Consider the following 21,355-nt stretch of genomic DNA (forward strand, 5'->3'; position numbering starts at 1 on the left):
GTAGTGGTTTATATTGCTCCTTTCTGTTCCTTTTTTAACCTGTGAAATCAACCAATTTTTACCTTTAGCTCATTCAATGACTTCACCAATCAGTGCGGATGGAGCAGGCAAGCTAGTTGTTCTCATGCATGATGGACAGAGAAGTGTAGCTTATGTTGCAAAATGTGACAGAAATTTTACAGGTGGGGAGAGAGCGAGAGAGAGGGTTGAGGAGCAGGCTTGAAGCGCTAAGCATTTTATTACAAGCATTATCTGAATTAGGTCCATAGAATTATACCTAGGACGAGAGGCTTCTATGAAGGAATCTTGAATATCCTTTGAGCTAGTGTTGCACATGGGGATGTGTGAAACTTACTCCTCAGCCTAAAATGTCCCCACTTGCACCAGTGTATAGCTCACTTTTCGAATTGCACCAACTGGTAAGACACTTCAGGAAGGCAGTCATGTGTGCTAGCAAGGCAGAGGTCCCAAATTTGTGCCAGGTCTGGGCCAAATCGGGAGAAGGTGGTACTTGCTAAGCAAGCAGTGGTTGCATCCCCACCTGGTATGGCAATAGCTCGGCATCTGACTGTAAGGCACTACCCGGGTAGTGCGTCAGATGCTGTGCAGTACGTAACTGGGGCCAAGCTTCCTGACATCCAGGACCTATATACTAGGCGGTGTCAGAGGAAGGGCCAAAAAATGGTCATAGACTGTTCTCTCTGCTACCGGGCGGTACCGGAGTCTAGGAACAAAAGGCTCCTTAACAGCTTCTACCCCCAAGCCTTAAGACTGCTGAACAATTCATCAAATGGCCATCGGGACTGTTTACATCGACCCTCCCCCCACTGCACATTATCTATGCACAGTCACTTTACAACTGACCTCGACTAACCTGTACCGCCACAGATTGGCTCAGTACCGATACCCCCTGCATATAGCCTTGTTATTATTATGCAATTTTCTTGTTACTTTTTATTTTATATATATATATTTTTTTTTGCTTTAGTTTATTTAGTAAATATTTTCTTAACTGTATTTCTTGAACATTGCATTGTTGGTTAAGGGCTTGTAAGTCAGCAGTTCACAGTAAGGTCTACTACACCTGTTGTATTCGGAGCAAGTCCTTCACAGTGGTGCAATGACCTGGAGCTACAGCTGGGGGGCACTGTTGAGTACATTTGAGTAGTGACTGTTGCACATAGGGATGTGTGAAACTTACTTCTCAGCCTGAAATGTCCCAACTTGCGCCAGCAAATAGCTAGCTGTTCGTGTGGCACCGACTGGTAAGTTTGGGCCGAATCGGGAGGAAGTTGTACTGCTAAGCGAGCAGTGTGACGTCCCTTACACTAGCAAGCTTGAGTTTCAGAGCGGCACCAGAATTAAAAACACATCTTACCTTAGTGTAATGAATAAATCCATTGTGAAAAGTGATAACTAGGCTTACAGTATCCTTCAATAGTTAAAAAAAAGTGAATTTGATGTTCTCTAGCTAATAAAACACCTCTTTCCCTATCTTCTCACACTTCAAACGTCAGTACAGTAACCTATGGTAGCGTCAGTACAGTAACCATGGTAACGTCAGTTCAGTAGCCTATGGTAACGTCAGGTCAGTATAGTAGCCTATGGTAACGTCAGTACAGTAACCTATGGTAACGTCAGGTCAGTACAGTAGCCTATGGTAATGTCAGTACAGTAACCTATGGTAACATCAGTACAGTAGCCTATGGTAACGTCAGTACAGTAACCTATGGTAACGTCAGTACAGTAACCTATGGTAACGTCAGTACAGTAGCCTATGGTAACGTCAGTACAGTAACCTATGGTAACGTCAGTACAGTAAACTATAGTAACGTCAGTACAGTAGCCTATGGTAACGTCAGGTCAGTACAGTAACCTATGGTAACGTCAGTACAGTAACCTATGGTAACGTCAGGTCAGTACAGTAACCTATGGTAACGTCAGTACAGTAACCTATGGTAACGTCAGTACAGTAACCTATGGTAACGTCAGTAGAGTAACCTATGGTAACGTCAGTACAGTAGCCTATGGTAACGTCAGTACAGTAACCTATGGTAACGTCAGTACAGTAACCTATGGTAACGTCAGTAGAGTAACCTATGGTAACGTCAGTAGAGTAACCTATGGTAACGTCAGTACAGTAAGCTATGGTAACATCAGGTCAGTACAGTAAGCTATGGTAACATCAGGTCAGTACAGTAACCTATGGTAACATCAGGTCAGTACAGTAACCTATGGTAACGTCAGTAGAGTAACCTATGCTTCGGATGGGGGAGTGGCAGGTAGCCTAAACACTCACAAACACCGGCAGATTTTTAGCTTGCAGGTGTAACAGTATAACTTTAGACCGTCCCGCGACTCTTGCAGAGCTTTTGTGGAGCGATGGGTAACGATGCTTCGTAGTTCAAGGTCTCAGAGCAAGTGACGTCACCGATTAAAACGCTATTTAGCGCGCACCACCGCTAACTAAGCTAGCGTTTCACATCCGTTACACAGGCAGACGCTGGAATAAGTTTCTGAGTGACAGAGTGAGGGCTTGGCATAAGCACTTTGTTGCGTTTTTTTGTGGAAGTGGAATAAAATGCCTGGAACATAAAATGTTGTTCACCGGTTTCCATGCTTTTAAAACAACGCTATAGATCACTTTTGTTCCTGGCTCTATTTATGTTCCTTGAAATATTTCATTATTTTATGTTTTTCAGTTCTGATCCCTGAACTGGTTCCAAATCCTGTTTTAAAGTTGGCAATTCTCTTCTTCTTCATTGGCTGATATCTCCCAACTCATAAGAATCTCCACCCAGTTGACTACTTTAAAATGGCGGGAGCCCTCAATGGCAATGTCCATGCTAAAACGGGTTATATCCATGATGATCCTCTCATAGAAATATAATGAATCCTCAATGACCATGGGCACAACTGTGATATAAAGTCATTTTACCTAAGTTGCCTAAAATGTCACATGCGTCTACTTAATTCAGTGCATATGTGCAGCGGCGTGCTCAGCACCCCTACTTCCTGCGGCTACGCTCTATGACCTCTATGCAAAATGTCCTCACTATGGGGTCTTATTTTCGTGGACAGATTTTGGGAGGCTTAAACCTTTTGCTTCGCCTCTTTCTCTCTGGTTCTGTTCGGTGCCCATTTGGGCTTGATTTGAGTTCCAATTCCAGTCTCCCTTTCTCTCCCTATGCCCTCGTTCTCTCCCCCTTCCTCTCATTCTCTTCCCCCAGTCCCCTTCAGTTTTGAATACATTCAGTGCCAGAAAAAGCTGTCACTTTCTTCAAGTGCACTGGTTCATTGGACATGCTAAGTGGGTGGGCAGAAAGATGTTCAGTAATATACTGGAAAAAATATATACACACAACATGCAACAATTTGACTGATTTACAGTTCATATAAGGAAATCAGTCAACTGAAATACATTTTTTAGGCCCTTATCTATGGCATTCACATGACTGGGCAGGGGCGCAGCCATGGGTGGGCTTGGGTGGGCACCGGCCAATCCACTTGGGAACAAGGCCCAGTCAATCAGAATTCGTTTTTCCCCCACAAAAGGGCTTTATTACAGGCAGAAATACTCCTCAGTTTCATCAGCTGTCCCGTTGGCTGGTCTCAGACGATCCTGCATGTGAAGAAGCCAGATGTGGAGGTCCTGGGCTGGTCTGCGGATGTGAGGCCGGTTGGACGTACTGCCAAATTCTCTAAAACGATGGAGGCAGCTTATGGCAGAGAAATTAACATTCAATTCTGGCAACAGCTCTGGTAGACATTCCTGCTGTCAGCATGCCAATTGCACAAAAAGTTGATACTGTAAGTGTTTTACAGTATAAAATAATGGTACAGGATTTATAAACATATCTTGTCTGCTAAATGAACTAGTCTACAGTCAATAGCCAGATAACATACAGTATCTAGTCTGATAAATGAACAAGTCTACAGTCTATAGCCAGATAATATACAGTATCTAGTCTGATAAATGAACAAGTCTACAGTCTACAGCCAGATAACATACAGTATCTAGTCTGATAAATGAACAAGTCTACAGTCTATAGCCAGATAATATACAGTATCTAGTCTGATAAATGAACAAGTCTACAGTCTATAGCCAGATAACATACAGTATCTAGTCTGATAAATGAACAAGTCTACAGTCTATAGCCAGATAATATACAGTATCTAGTCTGATAAATGAACAAGTCTACAGTCTATAGCCAGATAACATACAGTATCTAGTCTGATAAATGAACAAGTCTACAGTCTATAGCCAGATAACATACAGTATCTAGTCTGATAAATGAACAAGTCTACAGTCTATAGCCAGATAATATACATTATCTAGTCTGATAAATGAACTAGTCTACAGTCTATAGCCAGATAATATACAATATCTAGTCTGATAAATGAACAAGTCTACAGTCTATAGCCAGATAACATACAGTATCTAGTCTGATAAATGAACAAGCCTACAGTCTATAGCCAGATAATATACAGTATCTAGTCTGATAAATGAACAAGTCTACAGTCTATAGCCGGATAACATACAGTATCTAGTCTGATAAATGAACAAGTCTACAGTCTATAGCCAGATAACATACAGTATCTAGTCTGATAAATGAACAAGTCTACAGTCTATAGCCAGATAACATACAGTATCTAGTCTGATAAATGAACAAGTCTACAGTCTATAGCCAGATAATATACCGTATCTAGTCTGATAAATGAACAAGCCTACAGCCTATAGCCAGATAACATACAGTATCTAGTCTGATAAATGAACAAGTCTATAGCCAGATAACATAGCAGGCCAACTCATATTCTGTTCTTCTGAAATACATTTTCTTCATATAGTGTTTCTTTAGACCTGCCTAAAATCAATAAATGAGTTTATTGTGATGGTGTTTAATCAGGTGATTTATTAGACTTCAAAATGTAGATATTCCAAAGGTGCATCATCAGCTTGAATGGAGGCCTGGAGATGATCAACATGTTTATGTTCATTAACGATTACCGTGAGACCGGCAGTCTTCTGCTTGACAATAACCAGCTGACAGAATATAACTGCCACAGCCCTTAGGTCCCCAACACATGACCTTAACCCTGACAGAATATAACTGCCACAGCCCTTAGGTCCCCAACACATGACCTTAACCCTGACAGAATATAACTGCCACAGCCCTTAGGTCCCCAACACATGACCTTAACCCTGACAGAATATAACTGCCACAGCCCTTAGGTCCCCAACACATGACCTTAACCCTGACAGAATATAACTGCCACAGCCTTTAGGTCCCCAACACATGACCTTAACCCTGACAGAATATAACTGCCACAGCCCTTAGGTCCCCAACACATGACCTTAACCCTGACAGAATATAACTGCCACAGCCTTTAGGTCCCCAACACATGACCTTAACCCTGACAGAATATAACTGCCACAGCCCTTAGGTCCCCAACACATGACCTTAACCCTGACAGAATATAACTGCCACAGCCCTTAGGTCCCCAACACATGACCTTAACCCTGACAGAATATAACTGCCACAGCCTTTAGGTCCCCAACACATGACCTTAACCCTGACAGAATATAACTGCCACAGCCCTTAGGTCCCCAACACATGACCTTAACCCTGACAGAATATAACTGCCACAGCCTTTAGGTCCCCAACACATGACCTTAACCCTGACAGAATATAACTGCCACAGCCCTTAGGTCCCCAACACATGACCTTAACCCTGACAGAATATAACTGCCACAGCCCTTAGGTCCCCAACACATGACCTTAACCCTGACAGAATATAACTGCCACAGCCTTTAGGTCCCCAACACATGACCTTAACCCTGACAGAATATAACTGCCACAGCCCTTAGGACCCCAACACATGACCTTAACCCTGACAGAATATAACTGCCACAGCCCTAGTCCGACGCACCGGTTTCTATCAAAAACTGCAATGCTGCCTGGTTTTTCTAGTGTATATCAAGAATGGTCCACCACCCAAAGGACATCCAGCCAACTTGACACGACTGTGGGAAGCATTGGAGTCAACATGGGCCAGCATCCCTGTGGAACGCTCGACACCTTGTAGAGTCCATGCCCCGACGAATTGAGGCTGTTCGGAGGGCAAAAGGGGGTGTAACTCAACAGTGTTTCTTAAGTGATCAACTTCAATTTATAAAGGCAGGTCCCAAATCGTGGACTCGATCCAAGGCGGGTTACAGCGCCAGCGACCAAAACTTTGAAACCGTTGTTCAGTTAAATAAAAGAGGGGGGGGGGGATTTCACAACGTATCGTTGTGCCCCATCATTTCACAACGTATCGTTGTGCCCCATCATTTCACAACGTATCGTTGTACCCCATCATTTCACAAAGTATCGTTGTGCCCCATCATTTCACAACGTATCGTTGTGCCCCATCATTTCACAACGTATCGTTGTGCCCCATCATTTCACAACGTATCGTTGTGCCCCATCATTTCACAACGTATCGTTGTGCCCCATCATTTCACAACGTATCGTTGTGCCCCATCATTTCACAACGTATCGTTGTGCCCCATCATTTCACAACGTATCGTTGTGCCCCATCATTTCACAACGTATCGTTGTGCCCCATCATTTCACAACGTATCGTTGTGCCCCATCATTTCACAACGTATCGTTGTGCCCCATCATTTCACAACGTATCGTTGTGCCCCATCATTTCACAACGTATCGTTGTGCCCCATCATTTCACAACGTATCGTTGTGCCCCATCATTTCACAACGTATCGTTGTGCCCCATCATTTCACAACGTATCGTTGTGCCCCATCATTTCACAACGTATCGTTGTGCCCCATCATTTCACAACGTATCGTTGTGCCCCATCATTTCACAACGTATCGTTGTGCCCCATCATTTCACAACGTATCGTTGTGCCCCATCATTTCACAACGTATCGTTGTGCCCCATCATTTCACAACGTATCGTTGTGCCCCATCATTTCACAACGTATCGTTGTGCCCCATCATTTCACAACGTATCGTTGTGCCCCATCATTTCACAACGTATCGTTGTGCCCCATCATTTCACAACGTATCGTTGTGCCCCATCATTTCACAACGTATCGTTGTGCCCCATCATTTCACAACGTATCGTTGTGCCCCATCATTTCACAACGTATCGTTGTGCCCCATCATTTCACAACGTATCGTTGTGCCCCATCATTTCACAACGTATCGTTGTGCCCCATCATTTCACAACGTATCGTTGTGCCCCATCATTTCACAACGTATCGTTGTGCCCCATCATTTCACAACGTATCGTTGTGCCCCATCATTTCACAACGTATCGTTGTGCCCCATCATTTCACAACGTATCGTTGTGCCCCATCATTTCACAACGTATCGTTGTGCCCCATCATTTCACAACGTATCGTTGTGCCCCATCATTTCACAACGTATCGTTGTGCCCCATCATTTCACAACGTATCGTTGTGCCCCATCATTTCACAACGTATCGTTGTGCCCCATCATTTCACAACGTATCGTTGTGCCCCATCATTTCACAACGTATCGTTGTGCCCCATCATTTCACAACGTATCGTTGTGCCCCATCATTTCACAACGTATCGTTGTGCCCCATCATTTCACAACGTATCGTTGTGCCCCATCATTTCACAACGTATCGTTGTGCCCCATCATTTCACAACGTATCGTTGTGCCCCATCATTTCACAACGTATCGTTGTGCCCCATCATTTCACAACGTATCGTTGTGCCCCATCATTTCACAACGTATCGTTGTGCCCCATCATTTCACAACGTATCGTTGTGCCCCATCATTTCACAACGTATCGTTGTGCCCCATCATTTCACAACGTATCGTTGTGCCCCATCATTTCACAACGTATCGTTGTGCCCCATCATTTCACAACGTATCGTTGTGCCCCATCATTTCACAACGTATCGTTGTGCCCCATCATTTCACAACGTATCGTTGTGCCCCATCATTTCACAACGTATCGTTGTGCCCCATCATTTCACAACGTATCGTTGTGCCCCATCATTTCACAACGTATCGTTGTGCCCCATCATTTCACAACGTATCGTTGTGCCCCATCATTTCACAACGTATCGTTGTGCCCCATCATTTCACAACGTATCGTTGTGCCCCATCATTTCACAACGTATCGTTGTGCCCCATCATTTCACAACGTACCGTTGTACCCCATCATTTCACAACGTACCGTTGTGCCCCATCATTTCACAACGTACCGTTGTGCCCCATCATTGATTGTTTATGACCAGGGTTACAGCCAGGGTGATTATGACCAGGGTTACAGCCAGGGTGATTATGACCAGGGTTACAGCCAGGGTGATTATGATCAGGGTTACAACCAGGGTGATTATGACCAGGGTTACAGCCAGGGTGATTATGATCAGGGTTACAACCAGGGTTGTTTATGACCAGGGTTACAGCCAGTGTTGATTATGACCAGGGTTACAACCAGGGTTGTTTATGACCAGGGTTACAGCCAGGGTGATTATGACCAGGGTTACAACCAGGGTGATTATGACCAGGGTTACAACCAGGGTTGTTTATGACCAGGGTTACAGCCAGGGTGATTATGACCAGGGTTACAGCCAGGGTGATTATGACCAACGTATCGTTGTGCCCCATCATTTCACAACGTATCGTTGTGCCCCATCATTTCACAACGTATCGTTGTACCCCATCATTTCACAACGTATCGTTGTGCCCCATCATTTCACAACGTATCGTTGTGCCCCATCATTTCACAACGTACCGTTGTGCCCCATTTATTTTTTATTTTTTATTTATTTTACCTTTATTTAACCAGGCAAGTCAGTTAAGAACAAATTCTTATTTTCAATGACGGCCTGGGAACAGTGGGTTAACTGCCTGTTCAGGGGCAGAACGACAGATTTGTACCTTGTCAGCTCGGGGGTTTGAACTCGCAACCTTCCGGTTACTAGTCCAACGCTCTAACCACTAGGCTACCCTGCCGCCCAATTCACGTATCGTTGTGCCCCATCATTTCACAACGTATCGTTGTGCCCCATCATTTCACAACGTACCGTTGTGCCCCATCATTTCACAACGTATCGTTGTACCCCATCATTTCACAACGTATCGTTGTGCCCCATCATTTCACAACGTATCGTTGTGCCCCATCATTTCACAACGTATCGTTGTGCCCCATCATTTCACAACGTATCGTTGTGCCCCATCATTTCACAACGTATCGTTGTGCCCCATCATTTCACAACGTATCGTTGTGCCCCATCATTTCACAACGTATCGTTGTGCCCCATCATTTCACAACGTATCGTTGTGCCCCATCATTTCACAACGTATCGTTGTACCCCATCATTTCACAACGTATCGTTGTGCCCCATCATTTCACAACGTATCGTTGTGCCCCATCATTTCACAACGTACCGTTGTGCCCCATTTATTTTTTATTTTTTTTTTATTTTACCTTTATTTAACCAGGCAAGTCAGTTAAGAACAAATTCTTATTTTCAATGACGGCCTGGGAACAGTGGGTTAACTGCCTGTTCAGGGGCAGAACGACAGATTTGTACCTTGTCAGCTCGGGGGTTTGAACTCGCAACCTTCCGGTTACTAGTCCAACGCTCTAACCACTAGGCTACCCTGCCGCCCAATTCACGTATCGTTGTGCCCCATCATTTCACAACGTATCGTTGTGCCCCATCATTTCACAACGTACCGTTGTGCCCCATCATTTCACAACGTATCGTTGTACCCCATCATTTCACAACGTATCGTTGTGCCCCATCATTTCACAACGTATCGTTGTGCCCCATCATTTCACAACGTATCGTTGTGCCCCATCATTTCACAACGTATCGTTGTGCCCCATCATTTCACAACGTATCGTTGTGCCCCATCATTTCACAACGTATCGTTGTGCCCCATCATTTCACAACGTATCGTTGTGCCCCATCATTTCACAACGTATCGTTGTGCCCCATCATTTCACAACGTATCGTTGTGCCCCATCATTTCACAACGTATCGTTGTGCCCCATCATTTCACAACGTATCGTTGTGCCCCATCATTTCACAACGTATCGTTGTACCCCATCATTTCACAACGTATCGTTGTGCCCCATCATTTCACAACGTATCGTTGTGCCCCATCATTTCACAACGTACCGTTGTGCCCCATTTATTTTTATTTTTTTATTTATTTTACCTTTATTTAACCAGGCAAGTCAGTTAAGAACAAATTCTTATTTTCAATGACGGCCTGGGAACAGTGGGTTAACTGCCTGTTCAGGGGCAGAACGACAGATTTGTACCTTGTCAGCTCGGGGGTTTGAACTCGCAACCTTCCGGTTACTAGTCCAACGCTCTAACCACTAGGCTACCCTGCCGCCCAATTCACGTATCGTTGTGCCCCATCATTTCACAACGTATCGTTGTGCCCCATCATTTCACAACGTACCGTTGTGCCCCATCATTTCACAACGTATCGTTGTACCCCATCATTTCACAACGTATCGTTGTGCCCCATCATTTCACAACGTATCGTTGTGCCCCATCATTTCACAACGTATCGTTGTGCCCCATCATTTCACAACGTATCGTTGTGCCCCATCATTTCACAACGTATCGTTGTGCCCCATCATTTCACAACGTATCGTTGTGCCCCATCATTTCACAACGTATCGTTGTGCCCCATCATTTCACAACGTATCGTTGTGCCCCATCATTTCACAACGTATCGTTGTGCCCCATCATTTCACAACGTATCGTTGTGCCCCATCATTTCACAACGTATCGTTGTGCCCCATCATTTCACAACGTATCGTTGTGCCCCATCATTTCACAACGTATCGTTGTGCCCCATCATTTCACAACGTATCGTTGTGCCCCATCATTTCACAACGTATCGTTGTGCCCCATCATTTCACAACGTATCGTTGTGCCCCATCATTTCACAACGTACCGTTGTACCCCATCATTTCACAACGTACCGTTGTGCCCCATCATTTCACAACGTACCGTTGTGCCCCATCATTGATTGTTTATGACCAGGGTTACAGCCAGGGTGATTATGACCAGGGTTACAGCCAGGGTGATTATGACCAGGGTTACAGCCAGGGTGATTATGATCAGGGTTACAACCAGGGTGATTATGACCAGGGTTACAGCCAGGGTGATTATGATCAGGGTTACAACCAGGGTTGTTTATGACCAGGGTTACAGCCAGTGTTGATTATGACCAGGGTTACAACCAGGGTTGTTTATGACCAGGGTTACAGCCAGGGTGATTATGACCAGGGTTACAACCAGGGTGATTATGACCAGGGTTACAACCAGGGTTGTTTATGACCAGGGTTACAGCCAGGGTGATTATGACCAGGGTTACAGCCAGGGTGATTATGACCAGGGTTACAGCCAGGGTTGTTTATGACCAGGGTTACAGCCAGGGTTGTTTATGACCAGGGTTACAGCCAGGGTTGATTATGACCAGGGTTACAGCCAGGGTGATTATGATCAGGGTTACAACCAGGGTTGTTTATGACCAGGGTTACAACCAGGGTTGTTTATGACCAGGGTTACAGCCAGGGTGATTATGATCAGGGTTACAACCAGGGTTGTTTATGACCAGGGTTACAACCAGGGTTGAATATGATCAGGGTTACAACCAGGGTGATTATGACCAGGGTTACAACCAGGGTTGTTTATGACCAGGGTTACAGCCAGGGTGATTATGATCAGGGTTACAACCAGGGTTGTTTATGACCAGGGTTACAACCAGGGTTGTTTATGACCAGGGTTACAGCCAGGGTTGTTTATGACCAGGGTTACAGCCAGGATGATTATGACCAGGGTTACAGCCAGGATGATTATGACCAGGGTTACAACCAGGGTGATTAAGACCAGGGTTGATTATGACCAGGGTTACAGCCAGGGTTACAGCCAGGGTGATTAAGACCAGGGTTATAGCCAGGGTTACAGCCAGGGTTGATTATGACCAGGGTGATTATGACCAGAGTTACAGCCAGGGTTGTTTATGACCAGGGTTACAGCCAGGGTTGATTATGACCAGGGTTACAGCCAGGGTTGATTATGACCAGGGTTACAGCCAGGGTTGATTATGACAAGGGTTACAGCCAGGGTTGATTATGACCAGGGTAGATTATGACCAGGGTTGATTATGACCAGGCATATAGCCAGGGAGTAAGTACAAGGAGTTGATGTCCACTCAGCAATAAATGAAACTCAAATAATCCTGGTCAGTCGTCGACCTTGCGAGCCAGCCGGCAGAAAGTCCTGCGGTGCTCCACTGTGTTCTCGTTGGCCCTCTCACTCATCTGGTGGACCCTGGTGTTCCTGAAGCCCTGTTTGGAGATACAGTCCAACAGGAGCACTCTCAGAGACACCTCCTGGTGATCGTCACACGGAGCAAAAGGTGAAGGACACCTGAAAGTCACTGGAATAGTGTTTGATCCACTTGGTGAAGCTGTTACACACCCTCTCCAGTAGGGAGTGGACTTTGGTGGTGATGGTGAGCTGGGTGACGGTGACGACGGCAACAGGGTTGGAGTACTTGGACAGCTTCCTGGTTGACGAGAGCTCCACCACCTCCTCAAAAGGTGTCCGGGGGGGGTAGAGGGGTTTAGTGTCGGTGAGAGACTGCATCAACGGCTCGATCTGGTAGAAGTCTGCCTCCGAAGAAGAAGAAGGATATTACTTTAATGTCAAGACAAAGATACTGAAATGTTTATTTATTTTATCTTAACACCCACGAGAAACACACTAAGAGGATAATCCCCTGCTGGCTCAGATTTGAACCGGCAACCCTCCAGTTGCAGGCCCACCGCTCTAACCCCTAGGACACCTTACGCAGCAGATCCATCTCCGTGATGTCACAGGGCAGGGTGAGCTCTGAGGTGCGTAGGAGGTTGAAGACGTAGCGGAAGAGGGACCCATCTCTGTCGATGAAGTAGTGTCCCTGTCAAATCAAAGATGGTCATATTCCCATATCACGCAGACATACCGGTATGTACAGTGCATTCAGAAAGTATTCAGAACCCTTGACTTTTTCCACATTTTGTACATTACTGCCTTATTATAAAATTGATTATTTCCCCCTCATCAATCATGCAGTGGGGAGGTTGTCTCAGCGGCAGGTACTGGGAGACTAGTCAGGATCAAGGGAAAGATAAACGGAACAAAGTACAGAGAGATCCTTGATGAAAAGCACTCTGGAGCAGGTTAAGAATGGGGAGAAGGTTCACCTTCAAACAGGACAACAACCCTAAGCACACAGCCAAAACACAGGAGTGGCTTTGGGACAAGTCTCTGAATGTCCTTGAGTGGCCCAGCCAGACCCAGGACTTAAACCCGATCGAACATCTCTGGAGAGACCTGAAAATAGCTGTGTAGCAACGGTCCCCATCCAACCTGACCGAGCTTGAGAGAAACTCCCCAAATACAGGTGTGCTAACTAAGCTTGTAGCATCATACCCAAGAAGACTGGAGGCTGTAGTCGCTGCTGAAGGTGCTTCAACAAAGTACTGAGTAAAGGGTCTGAATACTTATGTAAATATGATATCAGTTATTTATTTTTAATACATTTGCACAATGTAAAAAAACAAACAAAAGTTTTTGCTTTGTCATTATGGGGTATTGTAGGTAGATTAATGAGGGGAAAAAACGATTTAATCTATTTTAGAATAAGGCTGTCACGTAACAAAATGTGGAACATTTTCCAAATGCACTGCATACCTACAGAACTGTGGCAAAGTACCTGAGCGTCGTGTGTGGTGGATGAAGTCCCTGTGGAACATGGCCCCCTGGCAGGGAGTCAGGGTAGCGCTGCAGGGTGGACTGGGACGTGGTGTACAGACAGCCACCCACGTTGAGGGTCACCGGGTCAGTCATCTATAGACAGAGACAACACACATTACAGTGCCTACAGAAAGTTTTCCTTGACTTAATCCACATTCTGGTGTTACAGCCTATTATTAAATACACTTTGGATGCTGTATCAATACACCCAGTCAATATGAAAATACAGGCGTCCTTCCTAACTCAGTTGCCGGAGAGGAAGGAAACTGCTCAAGGTTTTCACCATGAGGCCAATGGTGACTTTAAAACAGTTACAGAGTTTAATGGCTGTGATTGGAGAAAACTGAGGATGGATCAACAACATGGTAGTTACTCCACAATACTAACCTAATAGACAGAGTGAAAAGAAGGAAGCCTGTACATAATAACAATATTCCAAAACATGCATCCTGTTTACAACAAGGCACTAAAGTAATACTGCATCAAATGTGGCAAAGCAATTACCTTTTTGTCCTGAATACAAAGTGTTGTGATGTATTAGATTTACCCCAAACATATTACTGAGACCCACTCTACATATTTTCAAGCATAGTGGTGGCTGCATCATGTTATGGGTATGCATGAAGTCGTTAAGGACTAGGGAGTTTTTCAGGAAGAAAAAAAATTTACGGAATGGAGCTAAGCACAGGCAAAATCCTAGAGGAAAACCTGGTTCAGTGTGCTTTCCACCAGACACTGGGAGATGAATTCACCTTTCAGTAAGACAATAATTTAAACCACAAGGCCAAATCTACACTGGGGTTGCTTACCAAGAAGACAGCGGATGTTTCTGAATGGCCGAATTACAGTTCGGACTTAAATCTAGTTGAAAATCTATGGCAATACCGGAAAATTGTTGCCTAGCAATAATCAACAACATATTTGACAGAGCTTGAAGAATTTTTAAAACAATAAATGGGCAAATGTTGTACAATCTGTGTGGAAAGCTCTTACAGACTTACCAGAAAGACAGCAATAACTGCAGATGTTTCTACAAAATATTGACTCAGGGGTGTGAATGGAAATGAGACATCTGTTCTTCATTTTCAATACATTTGTAAACATTTCTAAAAACATGTTTTCACTTCATCGTAAGTTATTGTGTGTTGATGGGTGAGAAAAATAATACATTTTAAATTCAGGCTGTAACAACAAAACGTGGATTAAGTCAAGGGGTGTGAATACCTTCTGAAGGCTCTGTACCAATCAAGGGGTATGAATACTTTCTGAAGGCTCTGTACCAATCAAGGGGTGTGAATACCTTCTGAAGGCTCTGTACCAGTCAAGGGGTGTGAATACCTTCTGAAGGCTCTGTATCAGTCAAGGGGTGTGAATACCTTCTGAAGGCTCTGTACCAATCAAGGGGTATGAATACTTTCTGAAGGCTCTGTATCAGTCAAGGGGTGTGAATACCTTCTGAAGGCTCTGTACCAATCAAGGGGTATGAATACTTTCTGAAGGCTCTGTACCAATCAAGGGGTGTGAATACCTTCTGAAGGCTCTGTACCAGTCAAGGGGTGTGAATACCTTCTGAAGGCTCTGTAACAGTCAAGTGGTGTGAATACCTTCTGAAGGCTCTGCACCGTCTAGTCTGGCCCAGGGCCCGTCTGTACCGTCTAGTCTGGCCCAGGGCCCGACTGTAGCGTCTAGCCTGGCCCAGGGCCCGACTGTACCGTCCAGTCTGGCCCAGGGCCCGTCTGTACCGTCCAGTCTGGCCCAGGGCCCGTCCAGTCTGGCCCAGGGCCCGTCCAGTCTGGCCCAGGGCCCATCTGTACCGTCCAGTCTGGCCCAGGCTGGCCCAGGGCCCGTCTGTACCGTCCAGTCTGGCCCAGGGCCCGTCTGTACCGTCCAGTCTGGCCCAGGGCCCGTCTGAACCGTCCAGTCTGGCCCAGGGCCCGTCTGTACCGTCCAGTCTGGCCCAGGGCCCGTCTGTACCGTCCAGTCTGGCCCAGGGCCCGTCTGTACCGTCCAGTCTGGCCCAGGGCCCGTCTGTACCGTCCAGTCTGGCCCAGGGCCCGTCTGTACCGTCCAGTCTGGCCCAGGGCCCGTCTGTACCGTCTAGCCTGGCCCAGGGCCCGTCTGTACCGTCTAGCCTGGCCCAGGGCCCGTCTGTACCGTCCAGTCTGGCCCAGGGCCCGTCTGTACCGTCCAGTCTGGCCCAAGGCCCGTCCAGTCTGGCCCAAGGCCCGTCTGTACCGTCCATTCTGGCCCAGGGCCCGTCTGTACCGTCCAGTCTGGCCCAGGGCCCGTCTGTACCGTCCAGTCTGGCCCAGGGCCCGTCTGTACCGTCCAGCCTGGCCCAGGGCCCGTCCAGCCTGGCCCAGGGCCCGTCCAGCCTGGCCCAGGGCCCGTCCAGTCTGGCCCAGGGCCCGCCCGTACCGTCCAGCCTGGCCCAGGGCCCATCTGTACCGTCCAGCCTGGCCCAGGGCCCGTCCAGCCTGGCCCGCCCGTACCGTCCAGCCTGGCCCAGGGCCCGCCCGTACCGTCCAGCCTGGCCCAGGGCCCGTCCAGCCTGGCCCAGGGCCCGTCCAGCCTGGCCCAGGGCCCGTCTGTACCGTCCAGCCTGGCCCAGGGCCCGTCTGTACCGTCCAGCCTGGCCCAGGGCCCGTCTGTACCGTCCAGCCTGGCCCAGGGCCCGTCTGTACCGTCCAGTCTGGCCCAGGGCCCGTCCAGCCTGGCCCAGGGCCCGTCCAGCCTGGCCCAGGGCCCGTCCAGCCTGGCCCAGGGCCCGTCCAGCCTGGCCCAGGGCCCGTCCAGCCTGGCCCAGGGCCCGTCTGTACCGTCTAGTCTGGCCCAAGGCCCATCTGTACCGTCCAGCCTGGCCCAGGGCCCGTCCAGCCTGGCCCAGGGCCCGTCCAGCCTGGCCCAGGGCCCGTCCAGCCTGGCCCAGGGCCCGTCCAGCCTGGCCCAGGGCCCGTCTGTACCGTCCAGCCTGGCCCAGGGCCCGTCTGTACCGTCCAGCCTGGCCCAGGGCCCGTCTGTACCGTCCAGCCTGGCCCAGGGCCCGTCTGTACCGTCCAGCCTGGCCCAGGGCCCGTCTGTACCGTCCAGCCTGGCCCAGGGCCCGTCTGTACCGTCCAGCCTGGCCCAGGGCCCGCCTGTACCGTCCAGCCTGGCCCAGGGCCCGCCTGTACCGTCTAGCCTGGCCCAGGGCCCGTCTGTACCGTCTAGCCTGGCCCAGGGCCCGTCCAGCCTGGCCCAGGGCCCGTCCAGCCTGGCCCAGGGCCCGTCCAGCCTGGCCCAGGGCCCGTCCAGCCTGGCCCAGGGCCCGTCCAGCCTGGCCCAGGGCCCGTCTGTACCGTCTAGTCTGGCCCAAGGCCCATCTGTACCGTCCAGTCTGGCCCAAGGCCCGTTTGTACCGTCCAGTCTGGCCCAAGGCCCGTTTGTACTGTCTAGTCTGGCCCAGGGCCCGTCTGTACCGTCTAGTCTGGCCCAGGGCCCGTCTGTACCGTCTAGTCTGGCCCAAGGCCTGTTTGTACTGTCTTGCCAACTGGATCATATATGTTATAGAAGCCAACTGTTAGACCTACTCATCGTCACATGACAGCACTAACAGATCTGGGATCAGGCTACCACTGACCTGTCCTAGCATATCTGGGATCAGGCTACCACTGACCTGCCCTAGCAGATCTGGGATCAGGCTACCACTGACCTGTCCTAACTGTTGTAGCCGATTTCGTCACATTTCACCTCCTTCATAAGACATGGATTGTCACTTACTCTTATTGACACTCACCATATATCCCCAGTCTCCATCTTCCTATTCACTACCATACGGCCCCCACCGCCACCTTCCTCCCCGGGTGAACAGAGGCAGGGTGGAACGAATGGCTGTTCCCTCTGTTATTCCACGGTCTTTTCTTGTCACACCTGGGATCTGTTATTGGTAGCAACACAGAACAAGCAGCTCCAGTGGAGGACCCTGCAGAAGTCAGAGAGAGAAAAAGAGTAATAAAAAAAAAAATATATATATATATATATATATATAGCTAGTATATCGCTGGGCGATATGGCCAAAATATCATGGTATTTTATGTTTTTGATTAATAAAAGTTCTAAATCTGGTATAGAGCAGACCTAACTCACTCCAATAAATTAATAAAAATAGGAACATTTTACATTTGACTAGAAATTCAAAAGGAAATTATCTTAACAGAGAAGAATGTCCTCCTGTGTGCTACACTAGAATCCCCATACTTTAATGAAGAAAGCTTCTCCATCCTGAAGGGGGAAATCAATCATTTCCAGGTCCAGGGACATGTACTAGTCTGTGGTGACCTAAAATACCAGAACCAGACAAGAACCTGACACCCTCAGCACACAGAGGGACAAACACCTGCCTGGAGGTAACAGCATTCCCTCCGCCCCCCTAGACACAACATAACCAACAAAAACAGGTCACAACTCCGTCGCACACTGGGTCTGTACATAGTCAACGGTAGGCTTCGAGGAGACTCCTATGGTAGGTACACCTATAGCTCATCTCTTGGCAGTAGTACTATAGACTACTTTATCACTGACCTCAACCCAGAGTCTCTCAGAGCGTTCACAGTCAGCCCACTGACACCCTGATCAGATCACAACAAAATCAGTCTACTTGAACAAAGCAATACTCAATCATGAGGCATCAAAGCCAAAGGAACTGAGTAATATTAAGAAATGCTATAGATGGAAGGAAAGTAGTGTGGAAACCTAATTAAAAAAATAATTGGGCAACAACAAATTCAATCCCTTTTAGACAACTTCCTGGACAAAACATTCCACTGTAATAGTGAAGATGTAAACTTGGCAGTAGAAAATCTAAACAGCATATTTGACCTTTCAGCTTCCCTATGAAATCCAAAAATCAAACAGAAAACCGAAGAAAAATGAACAACAATGACAAATGATTGATGAAGAATGCAAAAACCTAAGAAAGAAATTGAGAAACCTGTCCAACCAAAAAAATTGAGACCCAGAAAACCTGAGCCTTCACTATGGTGAATGACTAAAACAATACAGAAATACACTACGGAAAAAGAAGGAACATCACGTCAGAAATCAGCTCAATGTAATTGAAGAATCCATAGACTAACCACTTCTGGGAAAATTGGAAAACACTGAAACAAACACGAAGAATTATGTATCCAAAATGGAAATGTATGGTTAAACCACTTCTCCAATCTTTTTGGCTCTATAACAATGAACAAACAGCAAAAACATATACATGATCAAATACAAATCTTAGAATCAACCATCAAAGACTATCAGAACCCACTGGATTCTCCAATTACGTTGAATGAACTACAGGACAACATACAAACCCTCCAACCCAAAAAGGACTGTGGTGTTGATGGTATCAATGAAATACAGACCACAAATTCCAACTGGCTATACTTAAACTCTTTAACATCATCCTTTGCTCTGGCATCTTCCCCAATATTTGAAACCAAGGACTGATCACCCCAATCCACAAAAGTGGAGACAAATTTGACCATAATAACTACCGTGGGATATGCGTCAACAGTAACCTTGGAAATTCCTCTGCATTATCATTAACCGCAGACTCGTACATATTCTCAATGAAAACAATGTACTAAGCAAAAGTCAAATTGGCTTTTTACTAAATGATCATACGACAGACCACGTATTCACCCTGCACACCCTAACTGACAAACAAAGGCAAAGTCTTCTCATGCTTTGTTGATTTTTAAAAAATCCTTAGACTTCATTTTGCATGAGGGTCTGCTATACAAACTGATGGAAAGTGGTGTGGGGGGGGGGGGGGTAAAACATACGACATTATAAAATCCATTAACAAACAAGTGTGCGGTTAACATTGACAACAACAAAAAATTATTCTCACAGGGCCGTGGGGTGAAACAGGGATGCAGCTTAAGCACCACCCTCTTCAACATATATATCAATTGATTAGCGAGAGCACTAGAACAGTCTGCAGCACCCGGCCTCACCCTACTAGAATCTGAAGTCAAATGTCTACTGATGATCTGGCGCTTCTGTCCCCAACCAAGGAGGGCCTACAGCAGCACCTAGATCTTATGCACAGATTCTGTCAGACCTGGGCCCTGGCAGTAAATCTCAGTAAGACCAAAATAATGGTGTTCCAAAAAAGGTCCAGTTGCCAGGACCACAAATACAAATTCCATTTTAGACACAGTTGCCCTAGAGCACACAAAAAAACTATACATACCTTGGCCTAAACATCAGCACAACAGGTAACTTCCACAAAGCTGTGAACGAACTGAGAGACACAGCAAGAAGGGCCTTCTATGCCATCAAAAGGAACATAAAAGTAGACATACCAATTAGGATCTGGCTAAAAATACTGGAATCAGTTACAGAACCCATTGCCCTTTCTGGTTGTGAGGTCTGGGGTCCGCTCACCAACCAAGAATTCACAAAAAAAAAAAAGAAGAAAAAAAAAAAAGAGGGACAAACATCAAATTGAGACTCCGCACACAGAATTCTGTAGAAATATCCTCTGTGTACAACGTAAAACACCAAATAATGCATGCAGAGCAGAATTAAGCCGATACCCGCTAATTATCAAAACACAGAAAATTATACAACCACCTACAGGAAGCGATTCCCAAACAAAGCCATCACCTACAGAGAGATGAACCTGGAGAAGAGTCCCCTAAGCAAGCTGGTCCTGGGGCTCTGTTCACAAACACAAACACACCCTACAGTGCCCCAGGACAGCAACACAATTAGACCCAACCAAAACATGATAAAACAAAAAGACCTGACAGATTGGAAAGAATTAACAAAAAACAAAGCAAACTAGAATGCTATTTGGCCCAAAACAGAGAGTACACAGTGGCAGAATACCTGACCACTGATTGACCCAAACTTAAGGAAAGCTTTAACTATGTATAGAGTCAGTGAGCATAGCCTTGCTATTGAGAAAGGCTGCCGTAGGCAGACCTGGCTCTCAAGAGAAGACAGGCTATGTGCACACTTCCCACAAAATGAGGTGAAAATGCACATACCTAACCTCCTGCCAAATGTATGACCATATGAGAGACACATATTTCCCTTAAATGACACAGAACCACAAAGAATTCAAAAACAAACCCGATTTTGATAAACTCCCATATCTACTGTGTGAAATACCAGTGCGCCATCACAGCAGCAAGATTTGTGACCTGTTGCCACAAGAAAAGGGCAACCAGTGAAGAACAAACATCATTGTAAATACAACCCATATTTATGTTATTTATTTTCCCTTTTGTACATCGTTACAACCCTGTGTATATATATATACACACACATATGACATTTGTGATGTCTTTATTCTTTTGCAACTTCTGTGACTAATGTTTACTGTTCATTTTTATTGTTTATTTCACTTTTGTATATTATTTAGTTCACTTGCTTTTTCAATGTTGACATATGTTAACCATGTCAATAAAACCCCTTGAATTGAGAGAGAGGGATGACTCAAGTAGCGGACTAAACTATACAAATGGAAGTTAAACACACCGT

At 46.3% G+C, this 21,355-nt stretch overlaps 1 protein-coding gene and 1 pseudogene across 2 annotated transcripts in view; one reads left to right on the forward strand and one right to left on the reverse strand.

The window, feature by feature from the left end:
* The window catches only part of LOC139371469 (stabilin 1), a 300,518-nt gene that overhangs the window by 111,291 nt on the left and 167,872 nt on the right, over positions 1 to 21,355 (forward strand). The window lies entirely within an intron of this gene.
* Positions 12,209 to 17,627, reverse strand: LOC139369992 (BTB/POZ domain-containing protein KCTD6-like; annotated as a pseudogene).

The sequence above is a fragment of the Oncorhynchus clarkii genome, chromosome 17 (assembly GCF_045791955.1).
Source record: "Oncorhynchus clarkii lewisi isolate Uvic-CL-2024 chromosome 17, UVic_Ocla_1.0, whole genome shotgun sequence".
NCBI classification, from domain to species: Eukaryota; Metazoa; Chordata; class Actinopteri; order Salmoniformes; family Salmonidae; genus Oncorhynchus; species Oncorhynchus clarkii.